This window comes from Mercurialis annua, linkage group LG7, assembly GCF_937616625.2.
Source record: "Mercurialis annua linkage group LG7, ddMerAnnu1.2, whole genome shotgun sequence".
Lineage (NCBI taxonomy): Eukaryota > Viridiplantae > Streptophyta > Magnoliopsida > Malpighiales > Euphorbiaceae > Mercurialis > Mercurialis annua.
Genome location: NC_065576.1, coordinates 12,981,014 through 13,008,377, shown reverse-complemented (window position 1 = coordinate 13,008,377; position 27,364 = coordinate 12,981,014). Strand labels below are relative to the sequence as shown.

Here is a 27,364-nt window from a genome sequence, read left to right as displayed (position 1 = left end):
AATACAAAGTACCTAAATTCAGTTTGTTCTCGGGCGAGGAAAAGGGGCAATTGACGGTCGAACATGTCGCCCGGTTTTCAGCCCAGTGTGGCGAAGCTGCGGTACATGATTTTTGGAAACTCCGGTTGTTCGCCAGTTCTCTAACCAAGATGGCATTCACGTGGTACTCAAGGTTATCACCGAACTCAGTGGACACTTGGAAAGATCTTGAAATCCTCTTTCATGAAGAATTTTACAGAGCACCACCAGATGTCACCCTTGCTGATTTGGCCCGAATCTCTCAATTACCAAGCGAATCGGCAGAGAAATACATCGGCCGGTTCAGGAACCTTAGAACAAGGTGCTCTACTAAGATGTCTGAGGCCGATTGTGTCCCGATTGTGGTAAGAGGAATGAGCTTCGCCATGAGGGAGCATTTCGAAGGTTATCGATTCCGTGACTTGTTTGAACTAACAAACAGGGTGACGAGTTACGAAAGGCTTCTTCAAGAGAAGGAGCAGAGGCGAGGCACTTCTAAAGGAACCAACTACAAGCACCAACTCGACGTGGCCGTAGTGTCAGACAGTGAAGATAGTAGCTCCGAGGATGAAGTCAACAAGGCCGAATTCTTGGGAACTAAGCCTCTAGAGTGTTCGGCTTTGAGAAAGCCAGGCTTTGTTAAGAAGTACAAAACTGCAGTAGTACAGAAGGAATACTCCTTCGATTTAACCAAGGCCGACGAAATCTTCGATGCCTTGTTCAAGGAAGGGCAGATCGCCCTCAGTGAGGGTCATGTAATCCCACCGCCAGAAGAGCTGGTCAGAAAGGATTATTGCAAATACCATAATTCCTGGAGGCACAACACGAATAATTGTGTGAACTTCAGAAATGTGATCCAGAAGGCGATCAACGGGGGAAACTCTTGTTTCCAACGAGGAAAGAGGCTGATGCAAAGTACGTCTCCATTAATACCGTTCGGCCTCACTTCGACAGTTTCCTGGAGAAGGGACATATCCAGAGTAAGTGGAATTCGAGAAGACCTAAGCCCAGGATGGAGACCGATGGTTCCAAATGGCGAGGAGAAAAAGGGTGATCTCAGCAACAGAAGAGGAAACGCCATAGCTCGCCTACTGCGGAGATAACTTGCCCATCATACAATACTTGTTTCAAAGCTAAGAGGGCCGAAAAAGTAAGGGAGCATCCCAAGACGTTCAAGCCTAAATCGCCCACGAAACAGTGGCAGAAGCATCAGCCACATCGGGAGTCTAATACAACCGTGTTCAAAAGGAATTTTCGGCCAACTGAGGAGACCCCTCGTATGACGAGAACCCAAAAGAGGCGTATGCAGAGGTTAAGGCAAGAGTCGAGGGCGAACCATAGCACACGATTTGCACCAGAGGCCGAGCAGAGGGGCAAAACCATAGCCGAAAGATTGGGCAATAGGGTCTGGAATGAAACTATCGCTGAGCCACATGAACAAAGAACCTCTAAAGTAAGAAAGATATGGGTCCCAAAGCAGGTGGGTCGAACAGAAGAGTTGACCAACACGACTGAAAAGATAGAAGCCCATAGGAGCAAAGCAGATACTGGCGAGAAACAATCTTACAAGGACGTACTTGTTACTCACCAAGATGGTCAGTTAAAAGAAAAATTACCCAGAGATCGTGAGGTAATCGTCTCACACAAAAAAGGGGTGTTGAAAGCGTGGGTCCCGGTTGTTAGGGACGAATACGGAGTGAAAGTGGTCACACTTCCTAATTATTATAGAAGCAAGCCTAGGCAAAAGGCGACATTGGAAGGCGATGTGATCGTCCCAGAAGGTGATAGTGCCGATAGCGCGGCAGTAGTATCACTTAGTAAACCCCCAACGAGGATGACAAGGCATATTCGGCCGCTATACATCAAGGCTGATTTGAACGAGGTATCAGTCAACGGGGTCCTTATTGATAACGGAGCTGAGGTCAATATACTACCGGCAAAGATGCTCAAGAAGCTCGGCATAGATCGAGATCAGCTAGACCCAACTGACGTTTACATGACCAATTTCGCCGGAGGCGAGACGCCGGCTGAGGATACATTACCCTCCGGATAAAAGTTGGGCGAGTAGAGACCGAAGAGAGGTTCTTCGTGGTCAACGCCCGGAGCAACTACAACATATTGCTCGGCCGAGATTGGATACACTCCAATATGTGCATACCGTCAACCATGCATCAAATGCTATTCATATGGCGAGAGGACGGTGAAGACGAAGTTGTACAGGGCGATCCCAACCCCTTCGGCGAAGACCATAATGTACTCGAGGCACGTTTATATGAAGAGGAAGTGAGAAACATACAGTCCCTTAGTTCCAAAGGGGAGGCGAGTGTACCCCGCTTATTAGTCAACTCGGATCGGCCTGTACCATCGACCCTTGGGGGCAACGGCCGATCCACTATCATCAAACGTTTAGAATGATAGCACGACACAAGGAATTAAGGGAGAAGATCAGACAGCTAGCCTCTCTATATGACGTTGCATCAGCCGAATGCATCTACGAGGATCAGGATCAAGACCCAACAGGATCGTTGAGAATTGGGGATATACAGCTGGCAACAGGGAAACTGGAAGATGATCTCGCCCAAGTACAAGACGACTTGTTAGAAGTGAACTTGGGCACGGACGAATCGCCCAGACCTGTATATATTAACGCCGGGTTAGATGGAGAGTTCAAAGGACGGATGATTGCTCTACTCATCGAATTCCGCGACTGTTTCGCCTGGTCGTATGATGAAATGCCGGGCCTCGACCCAGAAATCGCCGAACACAAGCTCCCTCTGAAAAGCGGATTTCAGCCATTTCGACAGCCCCCCGACGAATGTCAAGAGAAGTGGATACCCTTATCCAAGACAAAATTAAACGGTTGGAAGATGCCAAATTTATTCGAGAAGCTCAGTACACCGAATGGCTATCTAACATTGTCCATGTGATGAAGAAAAACGGCAAATTGAGGGTATGTGTGGATTTTCGAAACCTCAACCTGGCCACGCCTAAAGACGAATATCCCATGCCTGTGGCCGATATGCTGATAGATAGAGCAGCAGGGCATACGGTGCTTAGCTTCCTTGACGCACACTCCGGGTACAATCAAGTCCCAATCAGCAAGGAAGACGTATCTAAAACAGCTTTCAGATGTCCCGGGCCGATTGGAGCTTAAGAATAGGTCGTTATGCCTTTTGGCTTGAAGAATGCGGGGGCGACCTACCAAAGAGCGATGAACAAAATGTTCAGAGGGCTTGATTGCCTTGAAGTTTACATCGACGATGTGGTGGTAAAGTCTAATTTCGAGGAAGTTCACCTGGCCGATATGAGGAAAGGGTTTGAGCGCATACGGTCTAACGGGCTAAAAATGAACCCTCTTAAATATGCATTCGGTGTTTCGGCTGGAAACTTCTTGGGTTTCTTGGTTCACCAGCGGGGAGTAGAGATAGATAAAAACAAAACCAAGGCGATCATCAATGCTGAACCACCCAAAACCAAGAAGCAGCTCCAGTGGCTCATTGGTCAAATAAATTTCCTAAGGCGATTCATAGCAAACACAGCAGGCCGACTTCGCAGTTGGAGTGTTCTGCTACGAGGAAAAGAGACCGATCACTGGATATGGACGGACGAGCAGCAGAAGGTGTTCGACAATTTAAAAGAGTACTTGGACAAACCTCCAGTCATGACCCCTCCAAAGCCGAATAAACCATTGTTGCTTTATTTATCGGCTGCACATGAGTCCCTGGGGTGTATGCTCGCCCAAGAGGATAGCGGGGTCGAAAGAGCGGTCTATTATCTGAGCCGTGGGCTGATCGATACTGAGGTTCGCTATACCGACATAGAGAAGATGTGTCTGTGTTTGTACTTCACGTGTTGCAAGCTACGATATTACATGTTGCCGGTAGTAGTGTACGTATTATCCCAGACCGATATCATTAAGTATATTCTGTCAAAACCATACTTAAGAAATCAGATTGGGAAGTGGGCGATCACTATGTCCGAGTTTACATTGGTGTACGTTCTCCAGAGAGCAGTAAAAGGACAAGTGTTGGACGATTTCCTGGCCGATCATCTTGGTATCACCCTTAGGGAGGAAACAATTAGTTGCTGCGGCATAGCCATATGAGAGATGTGGTTCGATGGGTCCAGGACTAGCCAGGGGGCAGGCACCGGAGTACACATCTTCTCGCCCTTGGGGGTATCTTATCAACTGTCGTTCAAACTCCAGTTTGAATGTACCAACAACCAAGCAGAATATGAGGCCCTGATATTCGGTCTCGAAATTTTGGCCGAACTGGGGGCAAAGGCAATCAATGTTAGAGGCGATTCCTTGTTGGTCATCAAACAAGTGATTGGGGAGTTCAAGTGCGAGTTCGAGCTATTGGTAAGGTATTGCAACAAGGCAAAACATCTGATCGAAGGCTTTCAAGATACAAGGCTGGGCTGATAACAATATCGCAAATGATCGGGCTCAACACGGCAGCGGGTACAAGATGAATCTCCAGTTCGACGCAATCGAAAGAGAAACGCCGAATCTCCATATTGTGGGCATCACCATCGATGAAAATTATTTTTCGGTCTACCAATTGGATATCACCCAAGATTGGAGGACCGAAATCTTGAGATGGTTCGAAAAACCAGATCAGGCCAATAGGAGACTGAGGACCTTGCCCCTAAACTACGTTGTCCTGGCGGGCGAACTATACAAAAAGGGTTTTGAAGGGCTACTCTTCAGATGCATCGGCCCAAAGGAAGCAATGTTAGCAATGGCCGAAGTACATGAAGGGATAGCAGGCGCTCACCAGGCAGGCCCCAGAATGAGATGGTTGATCCATAAGTACGGCTTCTATTGGCCGAAAATGGAACAAGACTGCATAAGATATGCTAAAGGGTGCGAAGCCTGTCAGAAATGTGGCCCAATACAGCACATCCCGGCTGAGGAATTGCATTCCATCATCAAGCCGTGGCCATTTAGAGGATGGGCGGTCGACCTCATAGGGAAAATATATCCTGGCTCGTCAGATGGCCATACGTTTGTCATCATCGCCACTTGCTATTTCACAAAATGGGTCGAAGCAAAGCCTCTGAAATTGCCCACGCAAGAAGCTGTGATCAAGTTCTTTAAGGAGTACATCGTTCACCGACATGGCTTGCCCGAATCAATAACCACAGTTCAGGGGACGATGTTCACGGGAGGCGATATAGTTTGGTGGGCTTCTCAGATGAAGATTAAAATGTTGCACTCAACACCATACTATGCGCAAGCCAACAGACAGGCCGAGGCGATGAACAAGGCTATTAAGCTTATCGTTCAGAAAATGATTGAAGAAAACCCAAGACAATGGCATGTGTTGTTGTCATAAGCGGTTTGGGCGAGTAGGACCAGCCAGAAGTCGGCCACAGGAACCTCACCTTTTCGGATGGTGTATGGGTATGATGCGATGTTGCCAATGGAGCTTACGGCAATGTCCACTCGCCGTTTGTACCAGAGTAAATTACCCAAGGACGATTATTTTGACAAAATGGTAATAGACTCCTTGGATCTCGACAAGGAGAGATTGGCAGAATTAGATCACCTTGAGGCCCAGAAAAGGAGGGTTGAAAGGGCATACAATAAGCGGGTAAAACCAAAGTCATTCGCCATAGGCGATATGGTATGGAAGGCGTTCCTACCTATTGGCCATAAAGACAAGCGACTTGGTAAATGGAGTCTGAATTGGGAAGGTCTGTTTATTGTAACCACCAAGTTGACAGGCGGTGCTTATGTTTTGGCGAATATCGACGGCGAGGAGCATGACGGGGCGATCAACGGTCAGTTCTTAAAGAAATACGTTCCCAGATGTTGGGAAAACATTGACCGACGATTGTTTGGAGCCGACGAAAAATGATGCCTGCCATAGGCGTTTATCGGACGTTTTCATCGATAAGTGTTTTCATCAAGGCCGATAAATGAAAATGTTTTATATTCGGCTGGTGATTTTTTATAGTCTGTATAAAGGCCGATAAACAAACAGATTACTGTCATTTCCGCCATGTATTGTTACAGTTCAGTTTTTTCAACGGGTCTCCGTTTTTCTCAACTATTTAATGTAATGATATATGAAAAACACAAGTTTATAATATCGGCTGTATCAAAAACCAATAACGTGATAAAAAATGATGGTAACATAAAACACAAAGGTGAGCAATGACAAAATTTTAAGCCCCCTGGCCGATTAACATACAAAAACTAAAAGCAATGTTTAGAATATAACAAGATACGGCCACCAGACCGATCAATGAGTACTAATATTCAAATATTACAAAGCAAAACTAAAATTGTTCTGGACTTGCAAATCTAGAAATGACTGAAAATATCGCCCATCTCGCTGCGAAGAGTGCTGAATTGCGTACGAGCTTCCGCCACTTTCGGTTTTATCTTCGCGATGCTTTGCTTCAGGGCATTCTGATTATTCTTGAAAGCGATACCCTCGAGTAGATCCTTGTCCATAGAAACTTCAAGCTCGCTAATGGCTTTCTCTTCGGTCTCCAGCTCCAACTTCATAGCGGCAATTTTCTCTTGAAGTTCCTTGTCATGATCTCGGCGGGACGTAAGGGTCGAGACGGCCGATTTCACGCTCACTTTTAGCACCTCCAACTTCTCTTTGGCGTCGTTCTCCTGGACGATTAAGTTGTCATGCTCAGACTGGATCGCCGTCGATTCTTCGTGAATTGTGCGGAAAGCTGGGAGCGACGCCGACAACTTGGCCATGTCACTACGAGCTTTTTCGCCGATAACCTCTGGAGGAGCATCGGCCAGGACAGTTGCCGACTTCTGAAGGTTCTCGAAATCCTTGGGTGAATAGAAAAGAGCAGTGCCTTGGGACTTCAGCGCAGAGACGACGTCCAAATGATCGCCACAATTTTCAGAAGATCCACTGGTCACCTCACGCATCTCACTTTCCGGAATGGGCGAATCATCTTCCTCGGTGTCAGAATTCAGGAAAGCAACTGCTTTCGCCGCTACATCGTCACGATCAGCCGGAGCATCATCAGGAATCTGCCAAGTTTTGCCACAATAAAAAATCAGCTGCTAGTTTACTATTAGGGCGATAAAAAACAAATACGGGGTACCTTAGTCTTGGCATCGAGCCGTGCCAGTAGGTTAGCCAAAGATGAGCTCAATAGCGATAGCAGTTTTGGCAACGGTGAGAAAGTGAGCATTTGAGATACAGTGGGGGTCACCTCAGATGGAGTCTTATGGGAAAGTGATTGCTGAACCGAACGACCTTCATCCCCAGTCTGTTCATCGACCGTTTCAGTATCGCCCCTTGAAGAAGAATGAGCACTTGAGGGCTGGGTAGATGGAACCTCATTAGGAGTAGGGTCGAACATGCGAGACCCTGATGATTCCTTTTTCGCCTTCTTAGCCTTGGGTTCACTCTTTGATGACTTTTTCGCAGGGAGCTTATGTTTCGCCTTCTTCGACTCAACGTTTTCTTTGCCATCAGTATAAAAAACGTCGCCTTTGTTCCACCGTGGGACACCAACTGAGGAAGAAAAAACAAAGTTAAAAGGCGAACTTAATAGGATCTTAAAAAAGAAAACATTCAATTTACCTTGTATCCTATTATAGCCGACTCGGACAAGTTCGGCTATCGCCTCGACATCAGAAGGGCATCTGATGCCGGTATAAGTTACGCCTTCGCTCGTTATTTCAGGTTTACATTTTTTCACTCTTTTCTTAGGAAGTTTTATCGGGTCAACGGTGGACATATTGACTTTGGGTACTGGTGGACTCTTGTACTTAAACTTAGGGCAAATATGGGCGAGATAAAACTCATATGAGTATTTATGTTCGTAGTGTTCTTTCCAGACCTTCTTTATTTTTTCATCATATTTTAACCTAGCTCTGTGCCTATGTTTTTGCATTTTACGGTTCATACCAGGGCGATCTAAAGGATCATATTTAAACTTATAAAAACGCCCAAATTTAGCTATTTCGAAAAGATGGAAGAGATTACCTTCAAATTTGGAACGTTTTGGTGCCTGCAAAAGAAACAAATCGGCATGAGTAGGGTTTCGTGATAAAGGAGGTAATGAAAAATTATGAAGACTGGGGATTTCTTTTGGCGAGAGGTAAAAGTAAGACTCTATGACTGAAGCCCACCAGTTTTCGTACTCAGGGGTATGAGTTAAAGATGAAGAAGGACGAGAAATTTCAGAAATAGGGGGGAGGTATGCCCTATTGAGGCGACAAATGAATTGAAGGTCTGGATAGTTTTCTAAAGAAGGCTTATAGGTCCCGCAATTATTGACGGAGATCAGTAAAGGACAGGGAATTCCTTGACTGTAGCCGAACTGACGGGTAACATAGTTAGGGCAGTATGCCTCAATGCTGCTACGATTGTATTCCAATCCGGCAATCAGATTACGTGACTTCAGGGCACTACCCCAATATTGGGCGCCAAGTTTTAACTGAGGATCGGCCTTTGCTTCTTCAGTATCGTCGCTATTCCAGGGGGGATACAACCAAGTAGGAGGATACTGCAGGGATAAAATGGGGCAGAATAACTCGGAGGCTCTGACAGAATTAGTGAAGACTTCCAATACGTCTAGCACATGAGGAAGGCGAGTTCCGGCGGCGATCAGTTGGTAGCCACACAATTCGGCCTTGATTTGGGGACTAACTTCAAAGAGTTCTAGGAAGTAGGGGGCGAGCCACAGCTGCAATACCCATAAGGGACCACTTGGGCATTGAAAAACCCGGGTATCGCCATGAGGAGCGATCTCATTGAGACTTCTATACAGGTGAGCAAGCATGAATTCTCCAAGATTGCACTTTCGGCCTTCAGCAAGGGCAGTGGCAAGGGTGAAGCAGTCAGTGGTGACTCTAAAACAAGATGTGCAGAGGACGAATTTCGCCACGAAGAAAGCAAGAAAGGCGATATGCTCTCTAGTATCTGGCTTGTAATGTTCTTCGCCCATAAAAAGTTTGACAAAGGGGCCATAACTTCATTGAGCCTTTATCAGTTTGAAGTTGGGAACTTCGGCGTCCAGGTGGGGCGAAATACGTTCGCCGATGATTGGAATGTTGAGCATAGTCACCATGTCAAGAAGAGTGATGGTCATCATACCAAACTTGAAGCAAAAGCAATGAACAGTGGTCGACCAGAAGAGTGAGGTACCCATAATGTAATGCTTTGCTATTGGCCTGCTCGCCTTGCAAAGACCGATCATGTCATATATACCGACGTCTTTCCATAATTGGCCGAAATGTGGTTTCAATCTGTTTACCGAATCTTGATACCCTTTGTGTCCGGTCGGCCAGTTTCTGAACATGGTGTTAACCCAAACGGAAGACTGATGAGGGAGCAAAAAGCGTGGTGGGACTTCTTCATGGAACGGAGTGGCTATCTCGCATAGATGACTGGGCGAGACAAGGATCGGATCGACACATTCTTTATCATCGGTGGTTTTGACTATTACCTGGAAATCTGTAGTTGGAGCAGCAACGCGGATCTCATTGATTTTGTCGGTCACTTGAGTGGCGATTGCGTCGTTGGGAGCAGCCTTGGTAACTGGAAACAAAAGCACCTCAGTTAGGCGAATGCCTAGAAAAGCGATTCATAAATAAGAAAGGCGAGGACGAGTGCTTACCAGGAGAGACTTTGTAGAGAACTTGAGGTTGCTTAGAGAGAGAAAGTCTTGAAAGATTGCAGAAAAGTAGATAATGAGAAAGAAAGTGATTATTTTTCTTAAAAGTGCAAAATGAGTAGAAGCCGAAGGGGTTATGCCGTTACTACGTGTCATCGTGGGCCACAGCTGGAGGTGACGTGGAAAAATGGGGTACCGAACGGTCAATAAATGCGCACCCCTTTAATCTGGATATGAAGTGATTGGGTCATATTGCTCGGCCATGAGGCATCAGAGATGGGCCTAAGAGGGGAACAAGCCCAAAATAAGTGTTTCAGGCTTGTTGGGGGCATTGTTTACACCGGCCCAAAATTACCTTGAATCAGAACCTAACATGGGCTTATTAAGGGAGTTGGGCCCAACAGAAGCCTTTTTCAGATTAGTTTTATGCTTCATTAGAGTTTTTCTTTCTAGAGTTTTAGTTCTAGTTGAATTAGGAACTTCGATTGTGAGGAGCTATAAATAGCTCAGATCTTCATTATTTTTGTATCAACAAATCAATCAATCAAAAACCAAGCCCATTGCTTTTTATCTCGCAATCCCCGAATTGTTTTAATTTAGGAGTAGTTTTCGGTATTAATCTCGTCTGAGTTCGTAGCTCCCAGATTATTACTAGTAGATAACGTGGTCAAGTGTTTTTAACCAAACAAGCCCTGCGAATATCTGCATAGGTTCGTTAAAGTATCAAACCTCAAACCGACCCCGATTGTAAATTCAAAGATTCGAGTCCGGAATATTTCCAGGCGAACAGTAAGTTTTACTGAAAAATTCTCTTGTTATTTAATTGTAACTTTTTAAAAATAAATAAGTCTTTTATTTAAGTTGGGAACTAATGAGAGTGCTCCTTTGTTTCTCTCAATTATATATTTTTAAAAATAAATAAGTCTTTTATGCAAGTTGGAAACTAATGAGAGTATATATTGTTCTTTTAAGGAAGTTGATTTAATTTAGGAATGTTATTCTATAAATTTAAAATTTAATTAAAATAAGTGTTTTTAAAAAGTTGGAAACTATAAGAGAACTCTATATGCTGAGAATGAATGAGAGAGCTCTATTTGCTGAGAATTAATGAGAGAGTTCTATTTGCTGAGAATCAATGAGAAGCCTCCGTTAGTCCTCTCAATTATATAAGTATATATAAACTCATCATATTTTTCAAACTTATAAAATAAATAAGTTTTACCTTTTATGATGTATTCAATTGTTTCGAATTATCTGTTATAAATATAAAAAAATTGCATGTTTCTTCTAACGTATAATCTCCATTATCGTTTACTTGACTGTTTACTTTGTAAGTAATTTACAATTTTTTTACTATTTATACTTTATATCCAAATAGTATTTAGTTTTTATCAAACTCATTAAAAAAATAAGTTATTCAGTTTAGATAGAGTGGAACTCATAGACTTGCTGTATTTTTTTTACTATTTACGCTTTCTATCCATATAACATTTAATTTTTATCCAACTCATTAAAAAAATAAAATTAAAATAAGTTGTTTATATAAAGTGCAAACTCATAGAATTGCTCTATTTGGTGAGAATCAATGAGAGAGCTTTGTTGGTCCTCTCAATTATATAATATATAGATATAGATTAAAATAAGTATTTTAAAAAAAGTGGAAACTAATGTGACTTATTAATTAGTTTCAATTTCTAATTTAAAAATTAAATATAATTGAAGTAGTTTAAAAAGGTTGGAAACTATGAGAATGCTCTATTTGGTGAGAATCAATGAGGGAGCTCCGTTGGTCTTCTCAATTATATAATATATAGATAGATATAGATATATAGATAATATATTTCTAGGATATGTTGCCACTGATTGCCGAAGTGAAAATAAGTTTATTTAAAAAATTAAAATAACTTGAGATAGAATTTGAAATTTTTCGTATCATTTTATACTAAATTGAAACTTAAAATAAAATCTTTAAATTGGAACTAATTTTATGTATACATATATTATGTTTAGGTGGTTGTGGTGCTTGTGTTGTTCTGCTCTCCAAAGTATGATCCAATGCGTGACAAAATTGAGGATTTCACAATCTGTTCATGTCTGACACTGCTTTGCAGTATAAATGGATGCTCGGCTACAACATCTGAAGGCCTTGGAAACAAAAAAAATGGGTTCCATTTAATTCACTGGAGAATTTCAGGATTCGACGCTTCTCAATGCAGATTCTTTACTCCCAAAATGTGCATGTCACTCTTCGGAGATCTTCTTAACAATGAAAAGGCGACGGATTGTCCAGAGCCTTCGTCAAGATCAGGGATTTCCAAGCTGGCAGTTATTGAAACTAAAAAAGCTATTTCCGGAGATCTTTGTCGGTGCACCATGTATCAACCCATTGCTGATGTATGCAAAAGTTTTGCAGGTGATTTTGATTTGGAAGACTTGGGATTCAATTCTTTTTGGAACAAAAAAGATTGTCAGGAAACAAAAATTAGCAGATTACCTTTCTATGTCAAGAAACAAATTATATACTTCTCGTGAATTCTTAAAATCCCAAGCTATCAAATCTCCGTTTGTTTTGAATTCTGATGAAGGTTTTCCCTGGAACTTATCTATTTCTCGTGAATTCAGGAGCTTCAGAATATTTTAAAATCCAATGGTAGTGACGCAGTTTCAATAAAACTAGTTGTTAGTAATACAAGCGTAAGTTATTTCAAGGAACTCGAGCAGTATGATAACTACATTGATCTCTCAGGCATTCCTAAGCTATCAATTATTAGAAAGAATTAGTCGGGAGTTGAAATTGGGTCTGTTGTGTCGATCTAAAGTTATCGAACCTTTGAAGGAAGAACAAATTCCATATAAATCTGCGACGGATTACAGGATGGTGTTGAAAAAGATTGCACTTCACATGGAGAACATAGCTTCACCATTATTCTTGTTAGGCAACTCCACTATTTATTATATATCTTAATTATAGAATCGCTTCTAGTACTCCTTGTCTAATCTTGATTCTCCTTTACAGACTTGCAGTAGGCTAAAGACCACAAAACGGAATCAAAAGACAGGCCCTGTGAACTACCTTTTCTTCTTCTCACGAGTTTGCCCGGTTCCTTTCTTCAGATATAGATGCCATTGGAGTCAAGAATGTTGAGGAATTTTTAGCTAGGAAAAAGCTAATTGTTTCTCTTCTTTATGAAGCAGCTAAATTGATAAAAACTATAGTAGTGCCTGAAAATGGAACTTTATATCCTGCTTATAAAACAAGCTTAGCTTTCTGTTTTCTTTATGATTTTCTACGCCCTTTAATCGGTACCTTTCAGAACGGTTTGTCCAATAGACATTTCAGTAGTTCAATGGTCGAAGAAGCAAACCTGAAACAAAATAGTAATTAGATGATCGTGTTAAATTCCCAACTTTGATTTCATCAGTAGTGCAAGTAGTCCCTGCAGATAAAGAATATCATCATGTAGGTGCACCGATTGCAAAGTAATTTCAAGCTTCAGGTTCGTAGTAATTTCAAAATATACAATGCCAGAACCTAAATGTTCGTGTTGAAATTGTAAAATACGCTATATTTCATGTTTTATTATGATTGAGCCCTTCATCAAATTATTCTCTTCTGTGCAGGCGAGGCTGTTTATGCAGAAGACATTCCTTCTCTAGAAAATTGTCTACATGGATCATTCATTTACAGTGATGTAATACCCCGTATTTTTTTTACGTTCCGCCGTATTTGTTGTGAAATAATAATAATAATAATAATAATAATAATAAAGTATAATATGAAACCAAAGCCCATGCACTTACTTAAGTTAGCCACGTACTAAATTTTGTTAGCGCATGCACATTTAAGCCCAAATAATGTGAGCAACCTATTTAAGCACAAATAATGTGAGCAACCTATATTCTTGTTCTAATTGCAGCTTCTCTGCATATTCTTCATCATAAATAAAACGTTTTGTAACCCTATATTATTTCACCTAATCTTTTCTAATTTTATAAACAAAACCCTAGCCGACCTCACACATAAAACGCTCTAATATCATACGTCCCTTCTCGTTCGCAAATCAAGTCATCTTGATAAGTAATTCACGTTACTTTCATATAATCAATTCGATATCGTCAATAACGTTCTTGATACATCTCGTTTGTTTTAGTATCGTTTTGAGATCTGTTTCGTCACTGCATCAGTTTTCATTATCCCCGACAATCCTAACGCGTTGGAATCAATTTTGGTACGTTATTCTATCCGTTTTAGCCGACGTAGATTCATCGTTTTTCTTGGTTCATTGCTGCCGATTTTCATGTGTGTTGCTGCCGATTTCTATGACAATTTTTTTGGTTTGATTCTTGCTGTTTTGGGGACTTCAATCTAATGTTTTGCTAGTTGTAATTGAATCATTGTGGTTTGCTTCAAATCTTTTGGTTTTATGTGGTCGCGGTTCATCGTTCTTTTGATTCATTGGTTACGGTTTCTTAAACTGATTTTCTACTTGTTGTCCTTTAACTTGCTACTGTGATTCATAGGTTATTGAAGTTGTTTAATGTTGGGCTTAAGGTTTGTGTACTATTCAAATACGTTTTGGCTAAGATTTCTAACGTAGCTTCTGAGCGTGGTTTGTTAATTAAGATTTATTATTGCCACTGTTAACTTATGTGCATGACTAGGAGGAAAATTCAAATTGGTTGAGTAATTGATTTCACAATTGTTTGTTTCAATCTGAGTGGTCATGCAAATATGAGTTATGAAGGTTTCATTGGCTTATGTAATGTTTGTTTACTGTTGCGTGGGAATCATTCTTTCATAATTCCATATTTTTGGCTACAATTTGAGGTGGTTCTTGATTTGAACCTTTAATTTCATTGGCTAATTGTTAATCATGGCTAATTGTTAATCATGGCTAATTTGTCTTTTGTTTAACTTGAACTTGATTTTGGCGGGTTGGCTTATTCTTTTTCAAACCAAATATGTTGGCTTGCTTTTGTTAAATTGGAGATGATGGGACATGGTTAAGTAATTAGTTTTCATTGTTATTATTTAAAAGATATTAATTTATTTTAAATTGTTATTTTTTTATCGATTTTAATTTTGGACTTTTGAATTTTGTTTTGATTTCTAATTTGGCAATTTGATAGCATTATTTTAAATCTAAAAATAATGTTAGTTTTATTTATTATATAATTTATTTTGATTATTGTAAACGGAAAGCGAATAATTATATTTTTAACCAATAATATATAATTACTCGGGTAATTATTAAATCTTGAAATTATTGACTAAACTTGTCAATTTGACGTTTTAGATTTTAAATATTTTCTAAACTTATTTCAGTTAAGTTTTGATGGTAACTAATGGTTACTTAAGTTATAAGTTATTGAGTTCCGTTTTAAATTTTGATTATTATTTTATCAAAATTGTTCTATAATTATAAACTATGACTTATAATTGGATATAAATATATTTATTTTATCAAGTTATTTTTGGAATTATAAACCCTGGTTTATATTTGATAAAATATTTGGGTCGGATTAGACTTGGGTCACCCGACATGTGAGGCAGCTTGGTAGTTATCGGTAACTCGGCAGACCCAATTTTTGGAAATTGATTTATTTTATTATTTAAATAATATTTAAATAATATTTTCTGAAACGAATTTTAAAGCGGAAACTCAATAGACTTGACTAATTGTGGACTTATTAATTATTTGAGTATTGTATTACTCTATGTTGTTAGTATTTTGACTCAGATGGTGTTGTGGTTAATTGTCCATTCTGGTTGGCTATACTTGTGTTTGACTCGGTTTTGTGCTAGTCCTATGTGGTGTTTAGTACTCTCTAGAGTTAGGGATTAATTTTAATATTGGTTTCTACTCTGTTCTTAGACTTGTCGACTACTCGTGCTTTAGAGCCGAATCAGGTTTTGTCGCTTGCCAGGTTTTCACGTGGATTAGCAAGCAGTGAGTTTGTAGTGCTATTTACCGCTTTATTAAGTACCGCATCATATTTTAATATTATAAATGTTTGTGAATTGTTTTTACGGATTATGGATCTGGATTGAAACGAGTTACTCGATAGGCTTGTATCGAGACTGTGTGCACCGGTAAGTACTCTGGGAAACGGCAGACTAAAGTCTTGCTTACGCTGGTATAAATATATGACGAGGATTTGTTCCCGTCCACTCTGGGTTTATCGGTATGCTATGTCATACTTACGCTGGGATCATTTCAATACTGTTTTCCATAATCATATTATATTAGTATAAAAATGTTTTGATTTAAGGGTTTTAAACTTAATAAATGTAAATAGTATTGCGAACTCATCTCAGTATATCTGACCCCGTTGTTTTCCCAAATTTTCCAGGTTTATGATTTGAAAGCTGGTCCACTCCGATTCTTTTGATTCCTCGGAGGTTTTTATGTTATTTAAACTAGTTACTGTTTTCGAACTCTTAGACCGCAGTAGAACTAGTTTATATATTACATTTGATATTGCACTTTGGGATTATCGGTTGTTCGATTATTTATTCTTGGCATGTTCACTCTGGATTATTTTATTATTATATCTAAGGCATGTCGTTGAACGTTTCTAATACTAAGTTATTTATATTAGAACTGTAATATAAATTGCTAGACTTAGGTTGGAGTCTCGGTTGCCCCGAGCAGTTTTCTGCAGGTTTAAATGTTTATTTGATTTCCGCGAGGCTTGCCACGGGTTTTGGTACTACCATACCCATACCCTAGCGCCGGTCACGATTCATGAAATTGGGTCGTGACAAGTGAAAAGCCTTTAGTAAGAGTGAAAAACATAGAACTCAATAAATCACAACGAGTTGGAGTCACTACAGTTTTTCTTACAGTGACAAAATCTGCACGAATTTCCTGATAATATCCATAAATGGCTTGTTTTTGGTAAGAGATGGACATTACTATATGTAAATTCAGGCGCATGGTATACATCAACACTCCAGTGCATTTCGCCTTCTGAATCGGAATAAATAGGTTTTCGAACCTCCCGAATCCAGGGAGAACATAGTATCTAACACCAATTTTGGTCTCAAACCTTTGTTTGCCGACGAGTTTACTCGATATTCGGGTCATCGTCTAGCTCTTATGGTGAGTAAAAATGTTTTACTTGCTGGGCTAATTTTATATGCAGTGGATGATTTTGCTAATCTAGATTATCTAATGGTTTTTATAGGTTACAGATACACATAAACATGCAGAATTGGCATCTAATCTTGCAGAGGTTTATTATGATGTGGAAGGTTTAGAATCTCCGATTTTAACAACAGAAGAAGCTGTCAAGAAATTGATCTTTTTCGAGTTCGAGATGTTGAAACCTGTTGGTGATATAGTCAAAGGAATGGCTGAAGCTGATCATAAAATCCTCTGTGCTAAGGTAATTTTCCTATACCTTTTAGCTATGGGAATTTCTCGAGTCTTACAGTTTTATGAACATAAATGTTTTTAAACCTCAAAAACTCTAATATTATAATCTATTCCCGTAAAAAATGAAGTTTTCCCAATTCTTGCTTCAGTGTTTCTGTTTCAGTGCTATGAGTTAAACTTTTTTTAATTTCTAAACTATGACACGTAGTAGAAATTAGAGTCACAATATTTCTTCTATATGGAGAAACAAACAGCAATCGCTGTGCCGGATGAAGACAACTGCATAGTGGCTTATAGTGCAACTCAATGCCCTCAGTATCACATACTGTAATTGCAAGATGCCTTGGTATTCCTGAACATAATGCGCGTGTCATTACAAGAAGAATCAGAGGCATCATTGGTGGAAAAGCCACAAAATCCATGCCTGTCAAATATTAAACGGAAATTTCTTGAATTTTTTATTTCATCATTTGATTTTCGTTATAGAAACTACTTTAAAAACTCTGAAACTCAATATTTATAACCTATTCTTATAAAAAATGATGTTTTTCTATTTCTCATTTCAACATGTTTTGTTTCGGTATTTATGTTTCCGTTCTACATATCACCATACTAATCTATAAGGTTGCTACAGCATGTGGTCTTGCTGCAAATAAGTTATAGCGCCCAGACAAAATGTATCTCAGTCGTAAGGCCGATATGAAAATGCCTGGAGGAAGACATCCTGTTGGAATATGCCTAGAATTCTAATTGGTATTTGGACTCTGTTTGTGGAGTATTTGGATAAAAGATGATTTTGTTATCATTGGCTAATTAGGAAGTATAATCCAATTAGGATTAATACTCATAATACCATATAGATTATTTATTCCCTATAAGTATATTACCTCATTCGTCTTTTAGAATACCCAGAACCAAAAGAACCGAACACACAATGTATACATTGATGTGAATAACGGGAAAAGAGGGTGCGATGTGAGGAATATAAGTTAATCCTAACCCTTTTTTGGTTACTTCTTGTAGAGAGTAAAAACACTTCGTGGGTTTTTATTCTAAAGGTATATTTATTAGAGAAGTTCTCTATATGGTGATTCTCCACCAATTTTATTCTCCTTTTGATGATTAGTGGATGACTCGATTCTTTCGCCCGTGAATGTACGCTTTAATCCGGAACCACGTAAATCTCTTGTGCTATTTATTTATTTTGCTATATTGTTATTTGTTGATCAAATACATAAATATAAACCTACCGAATGGTTTCGATTCCGATGCGCATACGAATCCGGTCACGACAATTGGTACCAAGGATTCAACAATCGGTATCAATGTTACAACAATTGGTATCAGAGCCAATTTGGTTTTCAAAGGATTATGATAATTATATTATTATTTGGAAGATTTCGCAATTTAAAGGAGAAATTACTGACACAACGGAATTTATTTAGAAATAGAGAAACCACCACTTTTGAAATACCGAAAGTTGTTGATTGAAGACAGACTTGGATATAAAAAATTTCAGGGCGAATTTTGTGATGAAGATGAATATGCTACTTTATTCTACAAAGAAGAAAGGTATGACTTTTTTTTGTAAACACACACTTTAAAGATTTTATACAAATATTTTAAGATGAATGATTGAGGTAATCTCTTTATACTCTTTTGATACTATTTTAGTGATTTGAGTTTAATAATTGCTTTTAAGAGGACTTTAAATAAAGAGTTTGTTTGGGCATAGTTAGATTTTGATAAAATCATGACAATGCAAAAGATATTTTGTTTTAAATAAGTAGAAATCATATACATAGTATGGATTACAGCGTTTGTAATTTGGACGGCGTCACTATTGGATCACTCATTAGTCAATTTGTTTGGAGATAGACATGATATTTTTTGATCCAAAATTTATGCAGATTCAGGTTGTTCATATCACATGTGTGACAATTTTGATTGGTTTTCCGACTATAACTGAGTTCATAATGGAGGGTAGTTATGTTCAGCAGTCAATACATGTAGAATTTTGGGATATTAGTTTAATCAAGGGAAAGATGCATAATGAGGTGGTTAGACAATAATGTATATTCAACATGATTTCTAGATGCACATGTCGGATATCTAAATATATAAAACTACGAGTTTTATGGATTATTTGGTGATTAAGTGAGATTGGATGTTGCACTTGTGATGTATACTCATTGCGTTGGTCGACTTTTGAAGATTAGGGATATGCTACGACCTCAACATTTGTTATTTGATTTAATCATCATAGGCTACCAATGACCTTTGTTTCCAGTATCAGTTTTAAGACCAACAAAATTCTAAACTTCGTGAAATTTTGTTTGATACACCCGAAAATAGTAAATATTCAAGTCATTTTGGTTTCAGCAAGTTCAAAACTGTAATACCCCGCATTATTGGTAAAAATATATATTGGATTATTTTTCTTATTTTAGCCAATTAAAGATAAAAATAACGAAATTTCCGAAATTTGAATGGAAAAATAAAAGTTTGACGAGGATTAGAATATTAATAAAGTTGGATTATGTTATTGGATTAAATTAATAGGAATTAAAATTTATCTCATATTTGGATATCGAGATAGTCATGTCAGGATTAAATTTGAAATTTGGAAAAATTTCCATTAAATAAGAATTGAGGTCTTTTAAGTGGATCTTTTAGATAATATTCGTATTTTGTCATTTGGATTATTTTAAGAAAAATCATAAATATTTGGAAAATTATTTTTGTATACGGGTTTAAGTGTGACAAATAAATTATACGGTTAAATAACAAAATTTTAAGGAAAAGTTATGAATAAGATTATTTTGGATTATTTAAAAGGACTCCGTATAATTTAAAGTCGTTTGAAAATTGGATTTAAGCTCGGTACTTGTCACGACCCATTTTCATGAATCGCGACCGGCGCTAGGGTATGGGTAATGTAGTACCGAAACCCGTAGCTAGCCTTCCATTTATCACATAAACACATAAACCTGCAGAAAACCAATACTCGGGGGCAACCGAGACTTCAGCCTAAAACTAACAATTATAATATTCAACAGTTATATAACATGCTTAATCAATTCCGAGCCTAAAATAGGTTTACCATCAACCAATGTAAATAATATAACATGCCAAAGCAATAAAAATCAGTCGAACCAACCCGATAAAAATATAATAATAATAAAGACGTCTAGTTACTACTGCGGTCTAAGAATAAAACAGTTTTACAGTTTTATTAAAATAAAAGAAACCTCCGAGGAAAAGTAAATGCGGAGATCACCAGACTCTCTCAGATCATAACCCTGGGGAAAATTGGGAAAACAACGGGGTCAGATATACTGAGATGAGTTTATACCACTATCTACATTTATTAAGTGGAAAACCTTTAAAACCGTTTAAAACGTTTAAATACGATATTACGAATAATAGTTGGAACCCTAATCCACAATTCTAAATAATAAACATAATCCAACAGGTCTGGTCCTGATGGATACGCAGTTGACCCCAGTACATATAGTCAAATGAGTATAGTAGACAGCAGATACCAAACAGCTGTCATTAGTCAGTAGACGCAGATCCTAGCTGATATGATCTTGGGAATCCGGAAAGATTGGGATTGACTTAAATCCCTATTTTCCAGCATGAGTCCGAATTAAACACAATCACAAGAAGATGACCTCGAGTCAATTACTGAGAAAGGATTCTATATAAGTAGACCGAAGACCAAAGGTAAACCCTAATTCATTCTCTTTAAACTACGTCATTTATCATTGAACCTTACAAGGTATCTGACTTAGGCATCGGAGTGAGGTCGGACACAACGTCCGACTCATTCTAACCTGTGTTCGTGATCTCAGGTTGATAAGAGAAGATCCTATCATTCGCAGAACCATCATTTGGCGCCGTCTGTGGGAAACGATTTGTTCTTTCCTAAAAATCAACTAATTTTGGTTCTACGAGCTGAAACAAACTCATGGACAACCATGATGAACCACCACCACCTGGAGTCGGAGTCAGAGATAGAGAGATGGCCGGAGGCAGCAATCCAACTCTGTTAGCAAGAACAGACGGAATGGTCTTTCCCCTTCACCCACCTCCGACGGGAGCCGCGGGAACGACGGGTCCTTTGAGGACAAACGCGGGAATCCCAGTGGGAATCGGAGCCGCAAGTGCGAGCATCACACCACCGGTTTCCATACCCGGGTCAACAGCAGGGCTGATGGGCAGAGGAGCGCAACTACCCGGAACTAGTCAGCAAGTTGGCCACAGACGTATACCCCATGGGGTAGCCAGTACCACCAGGGATATCAAAGACCCACCGCACCGATTCCTTTTCCGTCCCTAGACGCAGAAGGAACCGTCACAGCGGTAACAGCTGGATACATTCCACCATATGTACCACCAGGAGCCCAGCTACCACCGCTCTACCATGAGGCGGTGCTGAAGAGCTTTAACGATTTCCAAGATAGACTGATTGGAATCGCGAAAGAAAAAACGGTAGAAGCAGATAAAGCACCAGCTCAGAGGAAGCAACAATCGGAACCAATCCTAAGAAGGCAAGACAAAGACGCACGGAAAGATAAAGAAACGGCCCCCCGGCGTGTTCTTACTGCTCCACTCCCAGGAGACGTGGGAAAAGAAAAAGAGAGGAACGACGCACAGCAAGGCGAAAAAACAAGGGATGGAGAAGTTCCGAAGAAGCAGAGAGAATACGTAGACCTGGAGAAGGAAGAGGGAGAAGGCAGACGGAAGGAACGAGACGCAGAAAGCCACTCTTCAAACAGAAGAAGGGCAGTTGGGGAGAAGAACACTCTAGATGAGAAGATTAAGCATGCGATGAGGAAGTACCAGAAGGATAGCTACGAAGACGATGAAGGAGGAGATGATTTTTCACCACTGAAAAGGGAGGTATTAGACGTGAGATTCCCTTCTCGTTTCAAGCTGCCTGCGTTCGAGCCCTTCGATGGGACCGGAGACCCAAAAAGCCATATTTCAAAGTTCAAGACGATAATGTTACTTCAGGATGTTTCAGATCCGATGTTGTGCAGAGTATTCCCCGCCACCCTCAAGGGATCAGCGCAGAAATGGTACCTCGGACTGAAGTCCAATACCATCGGAACGTTTGCAGAATTGGCAACGGCATTCAAAGGGCGTTTCCGCACAAACATCCCGCTGCAGAAGAACTCAAGTGACTTACGGAAGTGCAGACAAGGTGAAGGCGAGACGTTGAAAAACTTTGTAGAGAGATTCAATAAAGAAGCAGTCCAGATAGAGCACCTAAACCATGATACAGCCATAGAAGCCATGAAGATGGGAACTAGGTTCGAACGACTGAGAGACAAGATCTTAATGAAAAAGCCTTCCACTTTCCAAGAATTGATGGCAATAGCACATAAGTATGTGGAACTGGATGAAGCAAGAAGAACGCTGACAAAGCAGTACGAAGAGGATAAACCGGAGAGATACCGCAGTAGAGGAGGAGACGACAGGGCACAGAGATTTGGAAGAGGAAACAAGCCATTTGACTTCACGCCTTTGAATAGAGCACCAGTGGAAATATTCAGTTGGATGAAGAACAATAGGGTCATGTACAATGCACCCAGGAAGTTACACCCAGACAAAGAGAGAGATAAGAGCAAGTATTGCAGATTCCATGAAGGATATGGCCACGACACAGATAGGTGCTGGGACTTGAAGCGGGAGATAGAACAGCTGATCCAGTCAGGAGTGTTGAAGAAGTTTGTACGTACAGAAGGAAGTACAGAAAAAAGGAAACCAGAACATATGGAAAAGGAAGAGGCAAACAAAAGATTCAAAGAACCTATGGGCGTAATCAACATGATAGAAGGAGGGGAGCCCTATTCGAAAGCACAGAAGAAGAAGATACGTAAAGGCGTGTACTCGATAAGCACCAGAGCATCCGCAGACGAGCTACCGTTGGTCACCTTTGGACCGGAAGACGGAAGACATGTGCAGGAACCGCACAACGATGCGCTAGTAATCAGAGCATTGATTAACAATTTTAGAGTGATGAGGATCCTAGTGGACGAAGGAAGCGCGGTTAACCTCCTTACTTTGCAAGTCTTCAGGGGGATAAGGGGATCAGTAACGGATCTCAGGCAGGTTTCTGTGCCGTTGGTTGGCTTAGGAGGAAAGCCTATCAGACCAGAAGGGATGGTAGAGCTGGAGATAATTCTGGGAGAAGCAGAAGAAGGACCACTGAAGACCATGACAACAGTTTTCAACGTGGTAGATATCCCGTTGGCATACAACGCCATTTTGGGAAGACCTTTCCTATACCAGTGTGGTGCGGTAACTAGCATCAGATGGCTGACACTTAAAATTCCGGACGAAGAAGGGATAGTAACTGTGAAAGGAAGCCAGTTGGCCGCACGTGAATGCAACTTGATCACCGAAGAAAAAGGCGAAAGTCTGAACATCGAAGCGTTTCCTGAAGATCCAGAAGAAGAAGAAGGAGATAGGAACGCCCCAGTAGGCAACATGAGGGAATTCCAAATCACCCAGAAGAAAACAGTGATGATCGGGACAGAAATACCAGAGGCCGTGGCCGTAGAAATCAAGAGTGTATTGCAGAAGAACGGGGACACCTTTGCCGCAGAGGCCTCTGAAGTGGTAGGAATAGACCCAGCGATAGCTTCTCATAAATTGACTGTTTACAAAGAAGCCAAACCGGTAGTACAGAAGAAGAGACGTTTCGCAGAAGATCGAAGGAAGGTCATAGAGGAAGAAGTCAGGAAGTTGGAGGCAGCCAAGTTTATAAGGGAGGTGATGTACCCGGAATGGGTTGCTAACGTCGTCCTGGTGAAAAAAGCAAATGGAGGATACCGCATGTGCGTAGATTTTACGGATTTAAACAAAGCATGCCCAAAGGACAGCTATCCGCTGCCGAATATTGACCAGCTGGTAGATTCAACAGCTTGCTATCAGCTGTATAGTCTCGCAGACGCTAAACAGGGTTATCATCAGATACCAATGAACGAAGCAGATCAGGAGAAGACAACTTTTACTACCGACTTGGGAACGTATTGTTACAACGTCATGCCATTTGGGCTGAAGAACGCTGGAGCAACGTACCAACGACTGGTGAACTTCATGTTTAAGGATCAACTAGGAAGAAACATAGAGGTCTATGTGGACGACTTGATCATAAAGAGCAGCACACCCGAAGAGCACGCCAAGGACCTGGAAGAAACTTTTGCGGTACTAAACAAATTTAACATGAAGTTAAATCCGGAGAAGTGCGCGTTCGGCATTAAAGCCGGGAAGTTCCTGGGGTACTTAGTAAGTCAGAGAGGCATAGAGGCAAACCCAGAAAAGATTCAAGCCATCCTAGACATGGTAGCACCGCGGAGCATCAGAGAAGTCCAAAAACTAAACGGAAGGGTAACAGCGTTGGGGCGATTTGTCTCTTCGTCCGCAAAGAGATGTCTCCCCTTTTTCAAGCAACTGCGCAACATGAAGAAGTTCGAATGGAATGAGGAATGTCAGAAAGCTTTCGAGGAATTGAAAGTCTTTTTGACCAGCCCACCGTTACTCAGTCGCCCAAAAGCAGGAGAAATTCTGTACCTGTACCTATCAGCAGGTAAAGAAACAATCGCGTCAGTACTAGTAAGAGAGGAAGAAGAAGAGCAGCTGCCTATTTACTACTCCAGTAGAACGTTGAAAGGCGCAGAGATAAATTACCCGACAATTGACAAGTTGGCATTAATGGTGGTAGTAGCAGCGAAGAAGCTACGGCCATATTTTCAAGGGCATACGGTTATCATACGCACTAATCAACCTTTGAGGAAGGCATTGCAAAGACCAGAAACGTCGGGAAGGATGGTCAGCTGGTCCGTCCAGTTAGGAGAACATGATATACGATATGAGCCGCGGAAAACGTTGAAGGCACAGGCACTTGCAGACTTTGTGGTAGAGATGACGGAGAAACCAGACACTGAAGAACCCGGAGAAGCAGTTACTTGGAACCTCTATGTAGATGGAGCATCTAATGACCTCGGAGCAGGAGCAGGAGTTGTCTTGGAGGGACCAATGGGAATAACAATCGAGTACGCAGTACATTTGACGTTCAAAGCTACCAATAACATGGCAGGTATGGTATCAATCTATCGTTTAAATATACATACCATTTATTGCAATAAACTAATAGTACTGCAGAATACGAAGCTCTCATAACAGGACTGTCAATTGCGAAAGCAATGAAAACCGAAGTCCTACGAGTCCATAGCGACTCCCAGTTAGTCACAGGACAAATAGGAGGACAGTTCCAAGCAAAGGAGGCCAAGATGGCGAAATATATGGAGAAAGCGAAAGAACTTTTGAATGACATAGAGAGATTTGGAGGAGAATGGGAAATCTGCCCCATACCCAGAGAAGAGAACACGGCCGCGGACGCAATCGCCAAAGCAGCAGCTGCAAAGAGCCAGCGTTTCATGGAGATGAAAATGACAGAGGAGCGTTCGACTTCTTCCGTAGACACGGAGGAGGAAGTATTACCCATAGAGGAGGTAGACACCTGGATGCAGAGACTATTGGCATACCTAACAGAAGGCATTCTACCAGAGCAAACCGCTGAAGCCGCAAAAGTAGTTCGACAGTCAGCGTCATACTCAGTCCTAGAAGGAGTACTCTACAGGGCATCAGCTACGCACCCATGGTCTCGATGCTTGACCAAGACAGAGGGTCTATACGTTCTGCAGGAAATCCATGAGGGGATCTGCGGAGCCCATGAGGCGTCCGCAGCCCTGGTTAGGAAAGCATCTTTACAAGGATTCTACTGGCTGTCAATGAAGAAGGACGCAGAGGACCTAGTACTTAAGTGTGATAAGTGCCAAAAGTTTGGCGCAGTAATACGAACACCCGCATCTGAGCAACACCCTATCGGTAGTCCATGGCCATTCATGACTTGGGGCGTGGATATACTGGGACCCTTCCCCCCAGCACGGGGACAAGTAAAGTTCATCGTGGTAGCCGTAGATCATTTCACCAAATGGGTGGAGGTAGAGCCAATGAAGACAATCACTACGGAGAAGATCCAAACTTGGCTATCAAGAGAAGTCATGGGAAGGTAAAACGTGTTGTATTTTTTATCATATACTTGTACACGTTCGCATGTCGCTAACATAAATAGACAGGTTTGGCATACCACATTCCTTAGTCACTGACAACGGAAAGCAATTCGATTGCCACAAGTTCAGAGCATACTGTGAAGGGTTGAACATAAAGCTGAAGTTCACCTCAGTAGCCCACCCGCAGACGAATGGACTTACAGAAGTAACCAACAGAACTATCCTCACAGGAATAAAGAAGAGACTTGATGATCTGAAGGGGAGATGGATTGATGAACTGTACAAAGTCATCTGGGCGTACCGCACCACACCCAGAAAAGCCACCGGAGAAACCCCCTTCAGTCTGGTGTATGGCGCAGAAGCTGTATTACCAGTAGAAATCGGCATGCCCACATTAAGAGTGCAAGTTTTTGATGAAGAAAAGAATGAAGAATCCATGCGGTTATGTCTGGATCTTTTGGAAGAAAGAAGACACCAGACAGCTGTGAAAGCTGAAGCATACCGAAGGCAGATGGCTAGATACCACAATGCCAAAGTAAAAGGAAGAAGCTTCGTGGTAGGAGATTTGATACTCCGGAAAGCTGAAATTGGTAAAGGAGCAGCAGGAGTTGGTAAATTAGGAGCCAATTGGGATGGGCCATTTCGAGTCGTAGAGGTAGTAGGAAAAGGGGCTTACAGAATCGCTCGCCTAGAAGGGCAGATTCTCCCCCGAACATGGAATATTAATGACATGAAGAAATATTTCCAGTAGATGTATTTGCTATCATTCTCAAATTTTAATAAAGCATGGCATCTGTTATTTTCCCTTTAAAGTCTAAATTGCATCAATAACCACCAAAAGTAACAGTTCTAAAAATAGTGGGCCAGTTCAAATAAAACATAAGTACCCCAAAAAGAAAGAACTAAGAAGTTTTTGTCCAAAAGGCAATTACAAAAGAAAGCTAGCTTAACAGAATAAGTATGTAAAAGAAAGGCTTCACTGCCTACACCACTTCCTCCGCAGAAGGTGCAGTCTCTGTGACAGAAGCATCTCCTTCTCCAGCAGACAGCATTTTCTCAGGAACATCATCCACGCCAAGGGCATCTTCAGGAATAACTTCAGAAGGACGCTCAACCAAAATAGAAGAGTCAGCTGTAGGGAGCTCTTCGGCAACCTCCTTTTCAACATCATCTGCGCTCTTAAGGGCCGCGGTCTCAGAAAGAGGAGGCTTGTCGAATACCAATCCTTCATCAGAAGTTGATGTGGCCCCAGACGTTGAA

At 40.9% G+C, this 27,364-nt stretch overlaps 1 pseudogene; it reads left to right on the top strand.

Annotated features, from left to right (window-relative positions):
• Positions 1-11,405: 11,405 nt before the first annotated feature.
• LOC126656832 (aldehyde oxidase 4-like) lies at positions 11,406-19,357 on the top strand (annotated as a pseudogene).
• Positions 19,358-27,364: the final 8,007 nt, after the last annotated feature.